The sequence below is a fragment of the Triticum aestivum genome, chromosome 1A (assembly GCF_018294505.1).
Source record: "Triticum aestivum cultivar Chinese Spring chromosome 1A, IWGSC CS RefSeq v2.1, whole genome shotgun sequence".
Lineage (NCBI taxonomy): Eukaryota > Viridiplantae > Streptophyta > Magnoliopsida > Poales > Poaceae > Triticum > Triticum aestivum.
In genome coordinates this window covers 524,736,858-524,759,930 of record NC_057794.1, presented here as the reverse complement: position 1 = coordinate 524,759,930, position 23,073 = coordinate 524,736,858, and positions in this window count along the sequence as shown.

Here is a 23,073-nt window from a genome sequence, read left to right as displayed (position 1 = left end):
AATCATATTCTCCATCATTCTTTCCTCACTAGGACAATGCTCTAATAATGATGATCATCACACTTTTATTTTTCTTACAACTCAACAATTACAAATCGATACTTAGAACAAAATATGACTCTATATGAATGCCTCCGGCGGTGTACCGGGATATGTAATATGACAATGATGGAGTGTGTCATAATAAACGGAACGGTGGAAAGTTGCATGGCAATATATCTCGGAATGGCCATGGAAATGCCATAATAGGTAGGTATGGTGGCTGTTTTGAGGGAGGTATATGGTGGGTGTATGATACCGGCGAAAGGTGCGCGGTATTAGAGAGGCTAGCAAAAGTGGAAGGATGAGAGTGCGTATAATCCATGGAGTCAACATTAGTCATAAAGAACTCATATACTTATTGCAAAAATCTAGAAGTTACCAAAGCAAAGTATTACGCGCATGCTCCTAGGTGGATAGATTGGTAGGAAAAGACCATCGCTCGTCCCCGACCGCCACTCATAAGGAAGACAATAAATAAATAAATCATGCTCCGACTTCATCACATAACGGTTCACCATACGTGCATGCTACGGGAATCACAAACTTCAACACAAGTATTCTTTAAATTCACAACAACTGAACTAGCATGACTTTAATATTATCACCTCCATATCTCAAAACAATTATCATGCTTCAATCTTTTCTTAGTATTCAACACACTCAAAATAAAGTTTCACAAATCTTGAATACCAAGCATATTATTATTAAGCAAATTACCATGCTATTTAAGAGACTCCCAAAATAATTTAAGTGAAGCATGAGAGATCAATAGTTTCTTTAAAACAAATCCGCCACCGTGCTCTAAAAGATCTAAGTGAAGCATATAGAGAAAAATTACATAGCTCAAAAGATATAAGTGAAGCACATAGAGCAAAACTACTTAGCTCAAAAGATATAAGTGAAGCACATAGAGCAAAACTACTTAGCTCAAAAGATATAAGTGAAGCACATAGAGTATTCTATCAAATTTTAATTCATGTATGGTTCTCTCAAAAGGTGTGTGCAGCAAGGATGATTGTGGCACACTAACAAACAAAGACACGAATAATACAAGACGCTCTAAGCAAAACACATATCATGTTGGTGAATAAAAATATAGCTCCAAGTAAAGTTGCCGATAGAAGTAGATGAAAGAGGGGATGCCTTCCGGGGCATCCCCAAGCTTTGGCTTTTAGGTGTCCTTAGATTATCTTGGGGGTGCCATGGTAATCCCCAATCTTAGGCTCTTTCCACTCCTTGTTCCATAATCCATCAAATCCTTACCCAAAACTTGAAAACTTCACAACACAAAACTTATGGCAGAAAACTCGTGAGCTCCGTTAGCGAAAGAAAACAAAAGGCCACTTCAAGGTACTGTAATGAACTCACTCTTTATTTATATTGGTGTTAAACCTACCGTATTTCAACTTCTCTATGGATTATAAACTATTTTACTAGCCATAGATTCATCAAAATAAGCAAACAACACACGAAAAACAGAATCTGTCAAAAACAGTATAGTCTGTAGTAATCTGTAGCTAGCGCAAGATCTGGAACCCAAAAATTCTAAAATAAATTTCTGGACGTGAGGAATTTATCTATTAATCATCTGCAAAAAGAATTAACTAAATAGCACTCTCCAAATAAAACTGACAGCAGTTCTCGTGAGCGCTAAAGTTTCTGTTTTTTACAGCAAGTTCAACAAGACTTTCCCCAAGTCTTCCCAACGGTTCTACTTGGCACAAACACTAATTAAACACAAAAAACACAACCAAAACAGAGGCTAAATAATTTATTTATTACTAAACAGGAGCAAAAATCAATGAATAAAAATAAAATTGGGTTGCCTCCCAACAAGCGCTATCGTTTAACGCTCCTAGCTAGGCATAAAAGCGAGGATAAATCTAGGTATTGCCATCTTTGGTAGGCAATTATTCAATGAGGCATCTACCGTCTTTAGGAATTTCTTTCTTATTATTAATTATCAAGCTTTTAGGCACAAGATCGAAAAATTTATTTGTAACAAATGGTTCATTAATGATAGCAAAAAGATTGGGATGAACACTTATAGATTTTAGATCCGCAGTTTCCTTACTAGATGATTCACCCTTATTTTTAGGAACATACATAAGCTTGGCAATTTTAGTAGGAGGACTTGGAGTATTCTTTACGGAAGAAAAAGCGGTTCCCAAGTTTGTAACGATACCCTCAAGTTTATCAATTCTAGTAGAATCTGAGTTTATCTTCTCATTAACTATGGGTTCCTTTTCCTTGATATTTTTCAAAGTCATTCCTACCTTAGATCCATATTGAGTAATTTGATTGTGGATCTTTTTATCTAGATTTTCAATTAATTCAATAGTAGCATTTTTTTCCAATAATTTCAAGTTTTTTCATAACATGCTCCAAAGTTAACATGGTTCCATTAACCAAAAGAGGTGGTGAGCCAAATAAATCTAACATAGCATTATAAGAATCAAAAGTATGGCTACCCAAGAAGTTCCCTCCGGTAATGGTACCGAGGATATATCTATTCCAAGTATTAACACCTACATAGAAATTGCGGAGAAGAACTGAAGTAGATTGCTTCCAGGTAGATCTATTTTGAGCATTGCAAATTCTATACCAAGCATATTTTAAATTTTCTCCCTTCCTTTGTTTAAAATTTAGAACTTCATTCTGTTGGGAAACGTAGTAATTTCAAAAAAATTCCTACGCACACGCAAGATCATGGTGATGCACAGCAACGAGAGGGGAGAGTGTTGTCCACATACCCTCGTAGACCAAAAGCGGAAGCGTTAGCACAACGCGGTTGATGTAGTCGTACGTCTTCACGATCCGATCGATCCAAGTACCGAACGCACGGCACCTCCGAGTTCAGCACACGTTCAGCTCGATGATGTCCCGCGATCTCCGATCCAACAGAGCTTCACGGGAGAGTTCCGTCAGCACGACAGCGTGGTGACGGTGATGATGTTGCTACCGACGCAGGGCTTCGCCTAAGCACCGCTACGATATGACCGAGGTGGAATATGGTGGAGGGGGGCACCGCACACGGCTGGGAGAGATCAACTGATCAACTTGTGTGTCTAGAGGTGCCCCCTGCCCCCGTATATAAAGGAGCAAGGGGGGAGGCCGGTCGGCCCTCTATGGGCGCGCCAGGAGGAGGAGTCCTCCTCCTAGTAGGAGTAGGACTCCCCTTTCCTACTTCTACTAGGAGGAGGAAAGGAAGGAGGAGAAGGAGAAGGAAGGAGAAGGAGGAAAAGGAGGAAAGGGGGGCCGGCCCCCTAGTCCAATTCGGTTTGGGATAGGGGGGCCGCGCGCCCTGCCTCCTCTCTTCCACCACTTGGCCCATGAGGCCCATTACTTCTTCCTTGTATTCCCGTAACTCCCTGGTACCCCCGAAAATACCCGAATCACTCGGAACCTTTCCGATGTCCGAATATAGTCATCCAATATATCGATCTTTATGTCTCGACCATTTCGAGACTCCTCGTCATGTCCCCGATCTCATCTAGGACTCTGAACTACCTTCGGTACATCAGATCACATAAACTCAAAATACAATCATCACCGAAACTTTAAGTGTGCGGACCCTAAGGGTTCGAGAACTATGTAGACATGACCGAGACATGTCTCCGGTCAATAACCAATAGCGGAACCTGGATGCTCATATTGTCTCCCACATATTCTACGAAGATCTTTATCGGTCAGACCGCATAACAACATATGTTGTTCCCTTTGTCATCGGTATGTTACCTGCCCGAGATTTGATCGTCGGTATCTCAATACCTAGTTCAATCTCATTACCGGCAAGTCTCTTTACTCGTTCCGTAATACATCATCCTGCAACTAACTCATTAGTTACAATGCTTGCAAGGCTTAAGTGATGTGCATTATCGAGAGGGCCCAGAGATACCTCTCCGACAATCGGAGTGACAAATCCTAATCTCGAAATACGCCAACCCAACAAGTACCTTCGGAGACACCTGTAGAGCACCTTTATAGTCGCCCAGTTACGTTGTGACCTTTGGTAGCACACAAAGTGTTCCTCTGGTAAACGGGAGTTGCATAATCTCATAGGCATAGGGACATGTATAAGTCATGAAGAAAGCAATGGCAACAAACTAAACGATCAAGTGCTATGCTAACGGAATGGGTCAAGTCAATCACATCATTCCCCTAATGATGTGATCCTGTTAATCAAATGACAACTCATGTCTATGGTTGGGAAACATAACCATCTTTGATCAACGAGCTAGTCAAGTAGAGGCATACTAGTGACACTCTGTTTGTCTATGTATTCACACATGTATTATGTTTCCGGTTAATACAATTCTAGCATGAATAATAAACATTTATCATGATATAAGGAAATAAATAATAACTTTATTATTGCCTCTAGGGCATATTTCCTTCACATTCTCGGGAGATAACGGAGAAGATATGAGACTAGCCATGATGACAAGCAAACAAACTAGCACACAAGCAAACAAGGGCAAACGGGCAAAAGAGGCAAATAGAAAGGGAGGATAGAGAGAGAGAGGGCGAATAAAACGGCAAGGGTGAATTGGGGGGAGAGGAAAACAAGAGGCAAATGGCAAATAATGTAATGCAAGAGATAGGGATTGTGATGGGTACTTGGTATGTTGACTTTTTGCATAGACTCCCCGGCAATGGCGCCAGAAATTCTTCTTGCTACGTCTTGAGCTTGCGTTGGATTTCCCCGAAGAGGAAAGGATGATGCAGCAGAGTAGCACAAGTATTTCCCTCAGTTTTTGAGAACCAAGGTATCAATCCAGTAGGAGGCCACACTCAAGTCCCTCGTACCTGCACAAAACGATACCTATTCGCAACCAACGCGATTAGGGGTTGTCAATCCCTTCACGGTCACTTACGAGAGTGAGATCTGATAGATATAATATTTTTGGAATAAAGATGCAAAGTAAAAATAAAAGGAAAAGTAAAAAAGCAAAGCAAGATTAAAGTAATGGAGATTGATATGATGAGAATAGACCCAGGGGCCATATGTTTGACTAGTGGCTTCTCTCAAGAGCATAAGTATTCTACGGTGGGTGAACAAAATTACTATTGAGCAATTGACAGAATTGAGCATAGTTATGAGAATATCTAGGTATGATCATGTATATAGGCATCACGTCCATGACAAGTAGACCGAAACGATTCTGCATCTACTACTATTACTCCACTCATTGACCACTATCCATCATGTTGTTGGGTTTCGTAGTAATTTCAAAAATTTCCTACGCACACGCAAGATCATGTGATGCATAGCAACGAGGGGAGAGTGTTGTCTACGTACCCAACGCAGACCGACTGCGGAAGCGATGACACGACGTAGTGGAAGTAGTCGTACGTCTTCACGATCCAACCGATCAAGCACCGAAACTACGGCACCTCCGAGTTCGAGCACACGTTCAGCTCGATGACGATCCCCGGACTCCGATCCAGCAAAGTGTCGGGGAAGAGTTCCGTCAGCACGACGGCATGGTGACGATCTTGATAAACTACAGCAGCAGGGCTTCGCCTAAACTCCGCTACAGTATTATCGAGGTATATGGTGGCAGGGGGCACCGCACACGGCTAAGGAATAGATCATGTGGATCAACTTGTGTGTTTAGAGGTGCCCCTGCCTCCGTATATAAAGGAGGAGAGGAGGGGAGGCTGGCCGGCCAAGGAGGGGAGGCGCAGGAGAGTCCTACTCCCTCTGGGAGTAGGATTCCTCCCCCCCATCCTAGTCCAACTAGGATTCCTCAGAGGGGAAGGGAGAGAGGGGGGACGGCCACCTTCTCCTAGTCCTAATAGGACTAGGGGAGGGGGAAGTGGCGCAGCCACCTTGGGCTGCCCCTTTCTCCTTTCCACTAAGGCCCATGAAGGCCCATATGGCTCCCGGGGGGTTCCGGTAACCTCCTGGTAACCCGGTAAAATCCCGATTTCACCCGGAACACTTCCGATGTCCAAACATAGGCTTCCAATATATCAATCTTTACGTCTCGACCATTTGGAGACTCCTCGTCATGTCCGTGATCACATCCGGGACTCCGAACAACCTTCGGTACATCAAAATGCATAAACTCATAATGTAACTGTCATCGTAACCTTAAGCGTGTGGACCCTACGGGTTCGAGAACAATGTAGACATGACCGAGACACGTCTCCGGTCAATAACCAATAGCGGGACCTGGATGCCCATATTGGCTCCTACATATTCTACGAAGATCTTTATCGGTCAGACCGCATAACGACATACGTTGTTCCCTTTGTCATCGGTATGTTACTTGCCCGAGATTCGATCGTCGATATCCAATATCTAGTTCAATCTCGTTACCGGCAAGTCTCTTTACTCGTTCCGTAATACATCATCTCACAACTAACATATTAGTTGTAATGCTTGCAAGGCTTATGTGATGTGTATTACCGAGAGGGCCCAGAGATACCTCTCCGACAATCGGAGTGACAAATCCTAATCTCGAAATACGCCAACCCAACATCTATCTTTGGAGACACCTGTAATGCTCCTTTATAATCACCCAGTTATGTTGTGACGTTTGGTAGCACCCAAAGTGTTCCTCCGGTAAACGGGAGTTGCATAATCTCATAGTCATAGGAACATGTATAAGTCATGAAGAAAGCATTAGCAACATACTAAACGATCGGGTGCTAAGCTAATGGAATGGGTCATGTCAATCAGATCATTCAACTAATGATGTGACCTCGTTAATAAAATAACAACTCTTTGTCCATGGTTAGGAAACATAACCATCTTTGATTAACGAGCTAGTCAAGTAGAGGCATACTAGTGACACTTTGTTTGTCTATGTATTCACACATGTATTATGTTTCCGGTTAATACAATTCTAGCATGAATAATAAACATTTATCATGATTATAAGGAAATAAATAATACCTTTATTATTGCCTCTAGGGCATATTTCCTTCAGTCTCCCACTTGCACTAGAGTCAATAATCTAGATTACACTATAATGAATCTAACACCCATGGAGCTTTGGTGCTGATCATGTTTTGCTCGTGGAAGAGGCTTAGTCAACGGGTCTACAACATTCAGATCCGTATGTATCTTGCAAATCTCTATGTCTCCCACCTGGACTAGATCCCGGATGGAGTTGAAGCGTCTCTTGATGTGTTTGGTCCTTTTGTGAAATCTGGATTCCTTTGCCAAGGCAATTGCACCAGTATTGTCACAAAAGATTTTCATTGGACCCGATGCATTAGGTATGACACCTAGATCGGATATGAACTCCTTCATCCAGACTCCTTCGTTCGCTGCTTCCGAAGCAGCTATGTACTCCGCTTCACATGTAGATCCCGCTACGACGCTTTGTTTAGAACTGCACCAACTGACAGCTCCACCGTTTAATGTAAACACGTATCCGGTTTGCGATTTAGAATCGTCCGGATCAGTGTCAAAGCTTGCATCAACGTAACCTTTTACGGTGAGCTCTTTGTCACCTCCATATACGAGAAACATATCCTTAGTCCTTTTCAGGTATTTCATGATGTTCTTGACCGCTGTCCAGTGATCCACTCCTGGATTACTTTGGTACCTCCCTGCTAAACTTATAGCAAGGCACACATCAGGTCTGGTACACAGCATTGCATACATGATAGAGCCTATGGCTGATGCATAGGGAACATCTTTCATATTCTCTCTATCTTCTGCAGTGGTCGGGCATTGAGTCTTACTCAACTTCACACCTTGTAATACAGGCAAGAATCCTTTCTTTGCTTGATCCATTTTGAATTTCTTCAAAATCTTATCAAGGTATGTGCTTTGTGAAAGTCCAATTAAGCGTCTTGATCTATCTCTATAGATCTTAATGCCTAATATGTAAGCAGCTTCCCCGAGGTCTTTCATTGAAAAACTTTTATTCAAGTATCCCTTTATGCTATCCAGAAATTCTATATCATTTCCAATCAGCAATATGTCATCCACATATAATATCAGAAATGCTACAGAGCTCCCACTCACTTTCTTGTAAATACAGGCTTCTCCAAAAGTCTGTATAAAACCAAATGCTTTGATCACACTATCAAAACGTTTATTCCAACTCCGAGAGGCTTGCACCAGTCCATAAATGGATCGCTGGAGCTTGCATACTTTGTTAGCTCCTTTTGGATCGACAAAACCTTCCGGTTGCATCATATACAACTCTTCTTCCAGAAATCCATTCAGGAATGCAGTTTTGACATCCATCTGCCAAATTTCATAATCATAAAATGCGGCAATTGCTAACATGATTCGGACAGACTTAAGCATCGCTACGGGTGAGAAGGTCTCATCGTAGTCAATCCCTTGAACTTGCCGAAAACCTTTTGCGACAAGTCGAGCTTTGTAGACAGTAACATTACCATCAGCGTCAGTCTTCTTCTTAAAGATCCATTTATTCTCAATTGCTTGCCGATCATCGGGCAAGTCAACCAAAGTCCATACTTTGTTCTCATACATGGATCCCATCTCAGATTTCATGGCTTCAAGCCACTTTGCGGAATCTGGGCTCACCATCGCTTCTTCATAGTTCGTAGGTTCATCATGATCTAGTATCATGACTTCCAGAATAGGATTACCGTACCATTCTGGTGCGGATCTTACTCTGGTTGATCTACGAGGTTCAGCAGTATCTTGATGATCATTATCATTGGCTTCCTCACTAACTGGTGTAGGTGTCACTGAAACAGTTTTCTGTGATGAACTACTTTCCAGTAAGGGAGCAGGTACAGTTACCTCGTCAAGTTCTACTTTCCTCCCACTCACTTCTTTCGAGAGAAACTCCTTCTCTAGAAAGGATCCATTCTTAGCAACGAATGTCTTGCCTTCGGATCTGTGATAGAAGGTGTACCCAATAGTCTCCTTTGGGTATCCTATGAAGACACATTTCTCCGATTTGGGTTCGAGCTTATCAGGTTGAAGCTTTTTCACATAAGCATCGCAGCCCCAAACTTTAAGAAACGACAACTTTGGTTTCTTGCCAAACCACAGTTCATAAGGCGTCGTCTCAACGGATTTTGATGGTGCCCTATTTAACGTGAATGTGGCCGTCTCTAAAGCATATCCCCAAAATGATAGCGGTAAATCAGTAAGAGACATCATAGATCGCACCATATCTAATAAAGTACGATTACGACGTTCAGACACACCATTACGCTGTGGTGTTCCGGGTGGCATGAGTTGCGAAACTATTCCACAGTTTTTCAAATGTACACCAAACTCGTAACTCAAATATTCTCCTCCACGATCAGATCGTAGAAACTTTATTTTCTTGTTACGATGATTTTCAACTTCACTCTGAAATTCTTTGAACTTTTCAAATGTTTCAGACTTATGTTTCATTAAGTAGATATACCCATATCTGCTTAAATCATCTGTGAAGGTGAGAAAATAACGATATCCGCCACGAGCCTCAATAGTCATCGGGCCACATACATCGGTATGTATGATTTCCAACAAATCTGTTGCTCTCTCCATAGTACCGGAGAACGGTGTTTTAGTCATCTTGCCCATGAGGCACGGTTCGCAAGTACCAAGTGATTCATAATCAAGTAGTTCCAAAAGTCCATCAGTATGGAGTTTCTTCATGCGCTTTATACCGATATGACCTATTCGACAGTGCCACAAATAAGTTGCACTTTCATTATCAACTCTGCATCTTTTGGTTTCAACATTATGAATATGTGTATTACTACTATCGAGATTCAATAAGAATAGACCACTCTTCAAGGGTGCATGACCATAAAAGATATTACTCATATAAATAGAACAACCATTATTCTCTGATTTAAATGAATAACCGTCTCGCATTAAACAAGATCCAGATATAATGTTCATGCTCAACACTGGCACCAAATAACAATTATTTAGGTCTAATATTAATCCCGAAGGTAGATGTAGAGGTAGCGTGCCGACCGCGATCGCATCAACTTTGGAACCATTTCCCACGCGCATCGTCACCTTGTCCTTTGCCAGTGCCCGCTTATTCTGTAGTCCCTGTTTCGAGTTGCAAATATTAGCAACAGAACCAGTGTCAAATACCCAGGTGCTACTGCGAGCTCTAGTAAGGTACACATCAATAACATGTATATCACATATACCTTTGTTCACCTTGCCATCCTTTTTATCCGCCAAATACTTGGGGCAGTTCCGCTTCCAGTGACCAGTCTGCTTGCAGTAGTAGCACTCAGTTTCAGGCTTAGGTCCAGACTTGGGTTTCTTCTCTTGAGTAGCAACTAGCTTGCCGTTCTTTTTGAAGTTCCCCTTCTTCTTCCCTTTGGCCTTTTTCTTGAAACTAGTGGTCTTGTTAACCATCAACACTTGATGCTCCTTTTTGATTTCTACCTCCGCAGCTTTCAGCATTGCGAAGAGCTCGGGAATAGTCTTGTTCATCCCTTGCATATTATAGTTCATCACGAAGCTCTTGTAGCTTGGTGGCAGTGATTGGAGAATTCTATCAATGACGCAATCATCCAGAAGATTAACTCCCAATTGAATCAAGTGATTATTATACCCAGACATTTTGAGTATATGCTCACTGACAGAACTATTCTCCTCCATCTTGCAACTATAGAACTTATTGGAGACTTCATATCTCTCAATTCGGGCATTTGCTTGAAATATTAACTTCAACTCCTGGAACATCTCATATGCTCCATGACGTTCAAAACGTCGTTGAAGTCCCGATTCTAAGCCGTAAAGCATGGCACACTGAACTATCGAGTAGTCATCAGCTTTGCTCTGCCAGACGTTCATAACATCTGGTGTTGCTCCAGCAGCAGGCCTGGCACCCAGCGGTGCTTCCAGGACGTAATTCTTCTGAGCAGCAATGAGGATAATCCTCAAGTTACGGACCCAGTCCGTGTAATTGCTACCATCATCTTTCAACTTTGCTTTCTCAAGGAACGCATTAAAATTCAACGGAACAACAGCACGAGCCATCTATCTACAATCAACATAAACAAGCAAGATACTATCAGGTACTAAGTTCATGATAAATTTAAGTTCAATTAATCATATTACTTAAGAACTCCCACTTAGATAGACATCCCTCTAATCTTCTAAGTGATTACGTGATCCAAATCAACTAAACCATAACCGATCATCACGTGAAATGGAGTAGCTTTCAATGGTGAACATTGTTTATGTTGATCATATCTACTATATGATTCACGCTCGACCTTTCGGTCTCCGTGTTCCGAGGCCATATCTGCATATGCTAGGCTCGTCAAGTTTAACCTGAGTATTCTGCGTGTGCAAAAACTGGCTTGCACCCGTTGTAGATGGACGTAGAGCTTATCACACCCGATCATCACGTGGTGTCTGGGCACGACGAACTTTGGCAATGGTGCATACTCAGGGAGAACACTTCTTGATAATTTAGTGAGAGATCATCTTATAATGCTACCGTCAATCAAAGCAAGATAAGATGCATAAAAGGATAAACATCACATGCAATCAATATAAGTGATATGATATGGCCATCATCATCTTGTGCTTGTGATCTCCATCTCCGAAGCACCGTCATGATCACCATCGTCACCGGCGCGACACCTTGATCTCCATCGTAGCATCGTTGTCGTCTCGCCAATCTTATGCTTCCACGACTATCACTACCGTTTAGTAATAAAGTAAAGCATTACATTGCGATTGCATTGCATACAATAAAGCGACAACCATATGGCTCCTGCCAGTTGCCGATAACTCGGTTACAAAACATGATCATCTCATACAATAAAATTCAGCATCATGCCTTGACCATATCACATCACAACATGCCCTGCAAAAACAAGTTAGACGTCCTCTACTTTGTTGTTGCATGTTTTACGTGGCTGCTACGGGCTTAAGTAAGAACCAATCTCACCTACGCATCAAAACCACAACGATAGTTTGTCAAATAGACTCCGTTTTAACCTTCTCAAGGACCGGGCGTAGCCATACTTGGTTCAACTAAAGTTGGAGAGACAGTCGCCCGCAAGCCATCTATGTGCAAAGCACGTCGAGGGAACCGGTCTCGCGTAAGCGTACGCGTAAGGTTGGTCCGGGTCGTCTCGTCCAACAATACCGCCGAACCAAAGTATGACATGCTGGTAGGCAGTATGACTTGTATCGTCCACAACTCACTTGTGTTCTACTCGTGCATATAACATCAACATAAATAACCTAGGCTCTGATACCACTGTTGGGTTTCGTAGTAATTTCAAAAATTTCCTACGCACACGCAAGATCATGTGATGCATAGCAACGAGGGGAGAGTGTTGTCTATGTACCCAACGCAGACCGACTGCGGAAGCGATGACACGACGTAGAGGAAGTAGTCGTACGTCTTCACGATCCAACCGATCAAGCACCGAAACTACAACACCTCCGAGTTCGAGCACACGTTCAGCTCGATGACGATTCCCGGACTCCGATCCAGCAAAGTGTCGGGGAAGAGTTCCGTCAGCACGACGGCGTGGTGACGATCTTGATGAACTACAGCAGCAGGGCTTCGCCTAAACTCCGCTACAGTATTATCGAGGTATATGGTGGCAGGGGGCACCGCACACGGCTAAGGAATAGATCACGTGGATCAACTTGTGTGTTTAGAGGTGCCCCTACCTCCGTATATAAAGGAGGAGAGGAGGGGAGGCTGGCCGGCCAAGGAGGGGAGGCGCAGGAGAGTCCTACTCCCTCTGGGAGTAGGATTCCTCCCCCCAATCCTAGTCCAACTAGGATTCCTCGGAGGGGAAGGGAGAGAGGGGGGCCGGCCACCTTCTCCTAGTCCTAATAGGACTAGGGGAGGGGGAAGTGGCGCAGCCACCTTGGGCTGCCCCTTTCTCCTTTCCACTAAGGCCCATGAAGGCCCATATGGCTCCCGGGGGGTTCCGGTAACCTCCCGGTAACCCGGTAAAATCCCGATTTCACCCGGAACACTTCCGATGTCCAAACATAGGCTTCCAATATATCAATCTTTACGTATCGACCATTTCGAGACTCCTCGTCATGTCCGTGATCACATCCAGGACTCCGAACAACCTTCGGTACATCAAAATGCATAAACTCATAATGTAACTGTCATCGTAACCTTAAGCGTGCGGACCCTACGGGTTCGAGAACAATGTAGACATGACCGAGACACGTCTCCGGTCAATAACCAATAGCGGGACCTGGATGCCCATATTGGCTCCTACATATTCTACGAAGATCTTTATCGGTCAGACCGCATAACGACATACGTTGTTCCCTTTGTCATCAGTATGTTACTTGCCCGAGATTCGATCGTCGATATCCAATATCTAGTTCAATCTCGTTACCGGCAAGTCTCTTTACTCGTTCCGTAATACATCATCTCACAACTAACATATTAGTTGTAATGCTTGCAAGGCTTATGTGATGTGTATTACCGGGAGGGCCCAGAGATACCTCTCCGACAATCGGAGTGACAAATCCTAATCTCGAAATACGCCAACCCAACATCTATCTTTGGAGACACCTGTAATGCTCCTTTATAATCACCCAGTTACGTTGTGATGTTTGGTAGCACCCAAAGTGTTCCTCCGGTAAACGGGAGTTGCATAATCTCATAGTCATAGGAACATGTATAAGTCATGAAGAAAGCATTAGCAACATACTAAACGATCGGGTGCTAAGCTAATGGAATGGGTCATGTCAATCAGATCATTCAACTAATGATGTGACCTCGTTAATCAAATAACAACTCTTTGTCCATGATTAGGAAACATAACCATCTTTGATTAACGAGCTAGTCAAGTAGAGGCATACTAGTGACACTTTGTTTGTCTATGTATTCACACATGTATTATGTTTCTGGTTAATACAATTCTAGCATGAATAATAAACATTTATCATGATTATAAGGAAATAAATAATAACTTTATAATTGCCTCTAGGGCATATTTCCTTCACATGCATCTAGAGTATTAAGTTAAAAACAAAGTAACGCTTTAAGCAAGATGACATGATGTAGAGAGATAAATTCATGCAATATGAAATAAACCCCATCTTGTTATCCTCGATGGCAACGATGCAATACGTGCCTTGCTGCCCCTTCTGTCACCGGGAAAGAACACCGTAAGATCGAACCCAAAGCTAAGCACTTCTCCCATGGCAAGAACTACCAATCTAGTTGGCCAAACCAAATGGATAATTCGAAGAGACTTGCAAAGATAACCAATCATACATAAAAGAATTCATAGAAGATTCAAATATTATTCATAGATAGACTTGATCATAAACCCACAATTCATCGGTCTCAACAAACACACCGCAAAAAGGAAACTACATCGAATAGATCTCCACAAGAGAGGGGGAGAACTTTGTATTGAGATTCAAAGAGAGAGAATAAGCCATCTAGCTACTAACTATGGACCCGAAGGTCTAAGGTAAACTACTCACACTTCAACGGAGAGGCTATGATGATGTAGAAGCCCTCCATGATGACGGCCCTCTTCCGGCGGAGCTCCGAAACAGGCCCCAAGATGGGATCTCGTGGATACAGAAAGTTGCAGTGGTGGAATTAGGTTTTTGGCTCCTCCTCTGTTCGTTTGGGGGTACGTAGGTATATATAGGAGGAAGGAGCATGTCGGTGGAGCTCCGAGGGGCCCACAAGGCAGGGGCGCACCCTAGGGGGGCGCCCCCACCCTCGTGACCGCCTCTTTTGTTCCTTGGAGCAGGGTCCAAGTCTCCTGGATCACGTTCGGTGAGAAAATCACGTTCCTGAAGGTTTTATTCCATTTGGACTCCATTTGATATTCCGTTTCTTTGAAACACTGAAATAGGCAAAAAAACAGCAATTCTAGGCTGGGCCTCCGGTTAATAGGTTAGTCCCAAAAATAATATAAAAGTGGAAAATAAAGCCCAATATAGTCCAAAACAGTAGATAATATAACATGGAGCAATCAAAAATTATAGATACCTTGGAGACGTATCAGAGATCACCGCTGTAAGCAGGAAGTTCAGTTGCATGTAGTCCAAGAGATGCTGGAGTATGTGCAGAATATGCCAGCAGAGACAAGTGACACTGAAGCTGAGAGTACTGGAGAAGTCAATGCAATTTGCATTTCAGCTGTAGCATTGGGAGATCCATCTGTTCCTGCGATTGCAACTATGAAATTGAAAGTACAGTTGCAAGGACACAAGCTCACTCTTCTGGTTGACTCTGGGAGCACTCACTCCTTCCTAGATTGTGTTGTTACTGCTCAAATTAAGGGAGTTTCTTATATGCCTGTTAAAATGGTTAAGGTTGCTAATGGGAATTTAGTTCCCTACAACTAGCAACTGCTGTCAGGATCTTGGTCAACGGATGGGCACAATTTCACCAGTGACTTTAAGATCTTTCCTCTCGGATCTTATAATGGAATTTTGGGTCTAGATTGGTTGGCCACCCATAGCCCCATGCAAGTGGACTGGGCTGAACATTGGTTATCGTTTGATCTGAATGGTATTACTGTCACATTACTAGCTAGGTGACGATGCTAATCCTAGTTTCCTAGCCATGATTGAGCTGTCATCGCTGCTCTCTTCCAAGAGCACAGAACAAACTGAGTTACTTGCTGAAATTAAAGAAATTCTCAACACTTATGCTACTGTGTTTGAAGCTCCTTCTGGCCTTCCACCTAGGAGAAAATATGATCACACTATTCTCCTTATTCCAGGAGCTTCACCTGTTTCCACAAGACCATACAGGCTTCCACCTGCCATCAAGGATGAGATGGAGAGGCAAGTTAAAGAGATGTTGGATTCAGGTATCATCAGGCATAGCACTAGTGCTTTTTCGTCGCCCATGATTATGGTTCAGAAGAAAGATAAGACTTGGAGGTCAGTCTTTGACTACAGACATTTAAATGCACTAACTGTAAAGAGCAAATACCCTATTCCTATCATTGACGAGCTACTTGACAAATTAGCTGGATCCTGTTGGTTTTCTAAGCTCGATCTCAGAGTTGGTTACCACCAAATTCGGTTGGCTCCTGGTGAAGAACATAAAACAACATTTCAAACACACTTTGGGCACTTTGAGTTCCTGGTTGTGTCCTTTGGGATGACTGGTGGTCCAAATACTTTCCATTTTGCTATGAATGACACTCTGTCCCCTTGCCCCAAAGAATTTGCTATCTCATTCTTTGATGATATCTTAATTTTCAATGCAACTTATGCTCTCCATTTGGAACACTTGGCAAGAGTTCTGCAGTTGTTGCAACAACACCAGTGGAAAGTGAAGTTGTCAAAGTGTGCTTTTTCTCAAACCTAGATTAGTTATTTGGGCCACATCATCAGCAGTCAAGGGGTTGCAACTGATCCTGAAAAGATTACAAGCATTCAGGAGTGGCCTGTACCTGTGTCTGCTAAGGAGGTTAGATGATTTTTGGGTCTAGCTGGCTATTACAGGAAATTCATAGCCCATTATGGTCTCATTAGCAAACCTCTTACCAATTTACTCAAGAAGGGGGTGCTGTTCCATTGGACAAGCACTGAAAAACAAGCTTTTACAACCCTCAAACAAACACTGATGTCAGCACATGTTCTGGCTCTCCCAGATTTCTCTAAACAGTTTGTTATTCAAACTGATGCTTGTGACATAGGAGTAGGTGCAGTAATAATGCAGGAAGGGCACCCACTGGCGTATGTGAGCAAGGCATTGGGCCCAAGGAATCAAACTCTGTCAGTTTATGAGAAAGAGTATCTGGCGATTTTGTTGGCTGTTGAACACTAGCGTCAGTATCTGCAGGTGTCTGAGTTCATTATCAAAACGGATAAGCGCAGTTTGGCCAGTTTGTCTGAACAACGACTGCATACCAAGTGGAAGTAGAAAGCTCTGACTAAGCTGCTAGGGTTATGATACATCTCCAACGTATCTATAATTTTTCATTCATCCATTCTATATTATCTACTGTTTTAAACATTATTGAGCTTTATTATCCACTTTTATATTATTTTTGGGACTAACCTATTAACCGGAGGGCCAGCCCAGAATTGCCGTTTTTGCCTGTTTTAGGGTTTCAAAGAAAAGGAATATCAAACGGAGTCCAAACGGAATGAAACCTTCGGGAACGTGATTTTCTCAATAGATAAGACCCGGGAGACTTGGACCCTAAGCTAAGGCACGTAACACGAGGCCACGAGGTAGGTGGCGCGCCCTATCCTACCAGGCGCGCCCCCACCCTCGTGGGCCCCCTATTGCTCCACCGACGTACTTCTTCCTCCTATATATATCCACGTACCCTCAAACGATCAGAACAGGAGACAAAACCCTAATTCCACTGCCATAACTTTTTGCATCCACGAGATCCCATCTTGGGGCCTGTTCTGGAGCTCCGCCGGATGGGGCATCGATCACGGAAGGCTTCTACATCAACACCATAGCCCCTCCGATGAAGTGTGAGTAGTTTATCTCAGACCTACGGGTCCATAGTTAGTAGCTAGATGGCTTCTTATCTCTTTTTGGATCTCAATACAATGTTCTCCCCCTCTCTTGTGGAGAACTATTCAATGTAATCTTCTTTTTGCAGTGTGTTTGTTGAGACCGATGAATTGTGGGTTTATGATCAAGTCTATCTATGAATAATATTTGAATCTTCTCTGAATTCTTTTATGTATGATTGGTTACTTTGCAAGTCTCTTCGAATTATTAGTTTGGTTTGGCCTACTAGATTGATCTTTCTTGCAATGGGGGAAGTGCTTAGTTTTGGGTTCAATCTTGCGGTGTCCTTTCCCGGTGACAGTAAGGGCAGCAAGGCACGTATTGTATTGTTGCCATCGAGGATAACAAGATGGGGGTTTCTTCATATTGCATGAGTTTATCCCTCTACATCATGTCATCTTGCTTAAGGCGTTACTCTGTTTTTAACTTAATACTCTAGATGCATGCTGGATAGCAGTCGATGAGTGGAGTAATAGTAGTAGATGCAGGCAGGAGTCGGTCTACTTGTCTCGGACGTGATGCATATATACATGATCATGCCTAGATATTCTCATAATTATGCTCAATTCTGTCAATTGCTCAACAGTAATTTGTTCACCCACCGTAGAATACTTATGCTCTCGAGAGCATCCACTAGTGAAACCTATGGCCCCCGGGTCTATCTTCATCATATTGTTCTCCTACTACTTTGCTATTTACTTTGCCTTTATTTTACTTTTCATCTTTATCATAAAAATACCAAAAATATTATCTTTATCATATCTATCAGATCTCACTCTCGTAAGTGGCCTCATAGGGATTGACAACCCCTATTTGTGTTGGTTGCGAGGATTTATTTGTTTTGTGCAGGTAAGAGAGACTTGCGCGTAGCCTCCTACTGGATTGATACCTTGGTTCTCAAAAACTGAGGATACTTATGCTACTTTACTGCATCATCCCTTCCTCTTCGGGGAAAACCAGCGTAGTGCTCAAGAGGTAGCAAGAAGGATTTCTGGCGCTGTTGCCGGGGAGGTTTATGCAAGTCAATATTTGACTCCCGACAACGAGCCATTTCGGGCGCCGTTGCCGGGGAGGTCTTCGCAAAAGTGAACATACCAAGTACCCATCACATACCCTTATCTCCCGCATTACATTATTTTCCATTTGCCTCTCGTTTTGCTCTGCCCCCACTTCACCCTTGCCGTTTTATTCGCCCTCTCTCTCTATCCTCCCTCTCTTTCTCTATTTGCCTCTTTTTCCCGTTTGCCTCTTTGTTTGATTGTGTGTTAGTTTGTTTGCTTGTGACGATGGCTCAAGATAATACTAAATTATGTGACTTCACCAATACCAACAACAATGATTTTATTAGCACGCCGATTGCTCCTCTTACCGATGTTGAATCTTGTTATATTAATACTGCTTTGCTGAATCTTGTCATGAAAGATCCGATTTCCGGTCTTCCTAGTGAAGATGCCGCTACCCATCTAAATAGCTTCATTGATTTGTGTGATATGCAAAAGAAGAAAGATGTGGATAATGATATTGTTAAATTGAAGCTATTTCCTTTTTCGCTTAGAGATCGTGCTAAAGCTTGGTTTTCGTCTTTACCTAAAAATAGTATTGATTCATGGAACAAGTGCAAAGATGCTTTTATCTCTAAGTATTTTCCTCCCGCTAAGATCATCTCTCTTAGAAATGATATTATGAATTTTAAGCAACTTGATCATGAACATGTTGCACAAGCTTGGGAGAGAATGAAATTAATGATACCTAATTGCCCTACTCATGGTTTAAATTTGTGGATGATTGTTCAAAAAATTTATGTCGGATTGAATTTTGCTTCTAGAAATCTTTTAGATTCGGCCGCGGGAGGCACTTTTATGGAAATCACTTTAGGAGAAGCTACTAAACTCCTAGGTAATATTATGGTTAATTATTCTCAATGGCACACTGAAAGATCTACTAATAAAAAGGTGCATGCGATAGAAGAAATAAATGTTTTGAGTGGAAAGATGGATGAACTTATGAAATTATTTGCTAATAAGAGTGTTTCTTCTGATCCTAATGATATGCCCTTGTCTACTTTGATTGAGAATAATAATGAATCTATGGATGTGAATTTTGTTGGTAGGAACAATTTTGGTAATAACGCGTATAGAGGAAATTTCAACCCTAGGCCTTATCCTAGTAATTCCTCTAATAATTATGGTAATTCCTACAACAATTCTTTTGGAAATTATAATAAGGTGCCCTCTTATTTTGAATCTAATATTAAAGAATTTATTACTTTGCAAAAGAATTTTAATGCTATGATTGAAGAAAAATTGCTTAAGATTGATGATTTGGCTAGGAACGTTGATAGAATTTCTCTTGATGTTGATTCTTTGAAACTTAGATCTATTCCACCTAAGCATGATATCAATGAGTCTCTCAAAGCCATGAGAATTTCCATTGATGAGTGCAAAGAAAGAACCGCTAGGATGCGTGCTAAGAAAGATGCCTTTATAAAAGCGTGTTCTTCTAGTTCCTATGAAAATAATGATGAAGATCTAAAAGTTATTGATGTGTCCCATATTAAATCTTTGTTTTGCAATATGAATCTTGATAATGATGGGACTGAATATGATCCACCTTTACCTAGAAGGCGTTCTAAGAATTCGGAATTTGTTGATCTTGATGCTAAATTTGATAAAAGTGGGATCGAAGAAATTAAAACCCTAGATGTTGCTAAACCCACTATTATGGATTTCAAGGAATTTAACTATGAAAATTGCTCTTTGATTGATTGTATTTCCTTGTTGCAATCCGTGCTAAATTCTCCTCATGCTTATAGTCAAAATAAAGCGTTTACTGAACATATCGTTGATGCCTTGATGAAATCTTATGAAGAAAAACTTGAATTGGAAGGTTCTATCCCTAGAAAACTTTATGATGAGTAGGAACCAACTATTAAAATTAAAATTAAAGATCATGAATGCTATGCTTTATGTGATTTGGGTGCTAGTGTTTCCACGATTCCAAAGACTTTGTGTGATTTGTTAGGTTTCTGTGATTTTGATGATTGCTCTCTAAACTTGCACCTTGCGGATTCCACTATTATGAAACCTATAGGAAGAATTAATGATGTTCTTATTGTTGCAAATAGGAATTATGTGCCCCTAGATTTTATTGTTCTTGACATAGATTGCAATCCTTCATGTCCTATTATTCTTGGTAGACCTTTCCTTAGAACAATTGGTGCAATTATTGATATGAAGGAAGGAAACAATAGATTCCAATTTCCATTAAGGAAAGGCATGGAACAATTTCCTAGAAAAATATTAAATTACCTTATGAATCTATTATGAGAGCCACTTATGGATTGCCTACCAAAGATGGCAATACCTACATCTATTCTTGCTTGTTATGCCTAGCTAGGGGCGTTAAACGATAGCGCTTGTTGGGAGGCAACCCAATTTTATTTTTATTACTTGCTTTTTGCTCATGTTTAGAAATAAATAATTTATCTAGCCTCTGTTTTGGTTGTGTTTTTTTTAATTTAGTGTTTGTGCCAAATAGAACCGTTGGGAAGACTTGGGGAAAGTCTTGTTGAACTTGCTGTAAAAAATAGAAACTTTAGCGCTCACGAGAACTGCTGTCATTTTTATTTGGAGAGTGCTATTTAGTTAATTATTTTTGAAGATTATTAATAGATAAATTCCTCACGTTCAGCAAATTATTTTAGAATTTTTAGGGTTCCAGATCTTGCGCTAGCTACAGATTACTACAGACTGTTCTGTTTTTGACAGATTCTGTTTTTCGTGTGTTGTTTGCTTATTTTGATGAATCTATGGCTAGTAAAATAGTTTATAAACCATACAGAAGTTGGAATACAGTAGGTATAACACTAATATAAACAAAGAATTAGTTCATTACAGTACCTTGAAGTGGTCTTTTGTTTTCTTTCGCTAACGGAGCTCACGAGATTTTCTACTTTAAGTTTTGTGGTGTGAAGTTTTCAAGTTTTGGGTAAAGATTTGATGGATTATGGAACAAGGAGTGGCAAGAGACTAAGCTTGGGGATGCCCATGGCACCCCCAAGATAATATAAGGACACCTAAAAGCCAAAGCTTGCGGATGCCCCGGAAGGCATCCCTCTTTCATCTACTTCTATCGATAACTTTACTTGGAGCTATATTTTTATTCGCCACATGATATGTGTTTTGCTTGGAGCGTCTTGTATTATTTGAGTCTTTTCTTGTTAGTTTACCACAATCATCCTTTATATACACACCTTTTTAGAGAGCCATACATAATTTGGAATTTGTTAGAATACTCTATGTGCTTCGCTTATATCTTTTGAGTCATATGATTTTGCTCTAGTGCTTCACTTATATCTTTTAGAGCACGGTGGTGGATTTGTTTTATAGAAACTATTGATCTCTCATGCTTCACTTAGATTATTTTGAGAGTCTTAAATAGCGTGGTAATTTGCTTAAAATCCTAATATGCTTGGTATACAAGATTAATAATAAAACTTTCTTATGAGTGTGTTGAATACTATGATAAGTTTGATACTTGATAATTGTTTTGAGAAATGAAGATGGTGATATTAAAGTTGTGCTAGTTGAGTAGTTGTGAATTTGAGAAATACTTGTGTTGAGGTTTGTGATTCCCGTAGCATGCATGTATGATGAACCGTTATGTGATGAAGTCGGAGCATGATTTATTTTTTGATTGTCTTCCTTATCAGTGGCGGTGGGGGGCGAGCGATGGTATTTTCCTACCAATATATCCCCTAGGAGCATGCGCGTAATACTTTGCTTTGATAAATTGTAGATTTTTGCAATAATTATATGAATTCTTTATGACTAATGTTGAGTCCATGGATTATACACACTTCTCTCACCCTTCCACCTTTGCTAGCCTCTCTAATACCGCACACCTTTCGCCGGTATCATACACCCACCATATACCTTCCTCAAAACAGCCACCATACCTACCTATTATGGCATTTCCATAGCCATTCCGAGATATATTGCCATGCAACTTTCCACCATTCCGTTTATTATGACACACTCCATCATTGTCATATTGCTTAGCATGATCATGTAGTTGACATCGTATTTGTGGCAAAGCCACCGTTCATAATTCTTTCATACATGTCACTCATGCATCATTGCATATCCCGGTACACCGTCGGAGGCATTCATATAGAGTCATATTTTGTTCTATGAATCGAGTTGTAAGAAAAATAAAAGTGTGATGATCATCATTATTAGAGCATTGTCCCAGTGAGGAAAGGATGATGGAGACTATGATTCCCCCACAAGTCGGGATGAGACTCCGGACGAAAAAGAAAAAAAGAAAAAAAAAGGCCATAAAAAGGGAGAAAAGGCCCAAATAAAAAAATGAGAGAAAAAGAGAGAAGGGGCAATCATACTATCCTTTTACCACACTTATGCTTCAAAGTAGCACCATGATCTTCATAGTAGAGAGTCTCTCATGTTATCACTTTCATATACTAGTGGGAATTTTTCATTATATAACTTGGCTTGTATATTCCAATGATGGGCTTCCTCAAAATGCCCTAGGTCTTCATGAGCAAGCAAGTTGGATGCACACCCACTTAGTTTCTTTTTGA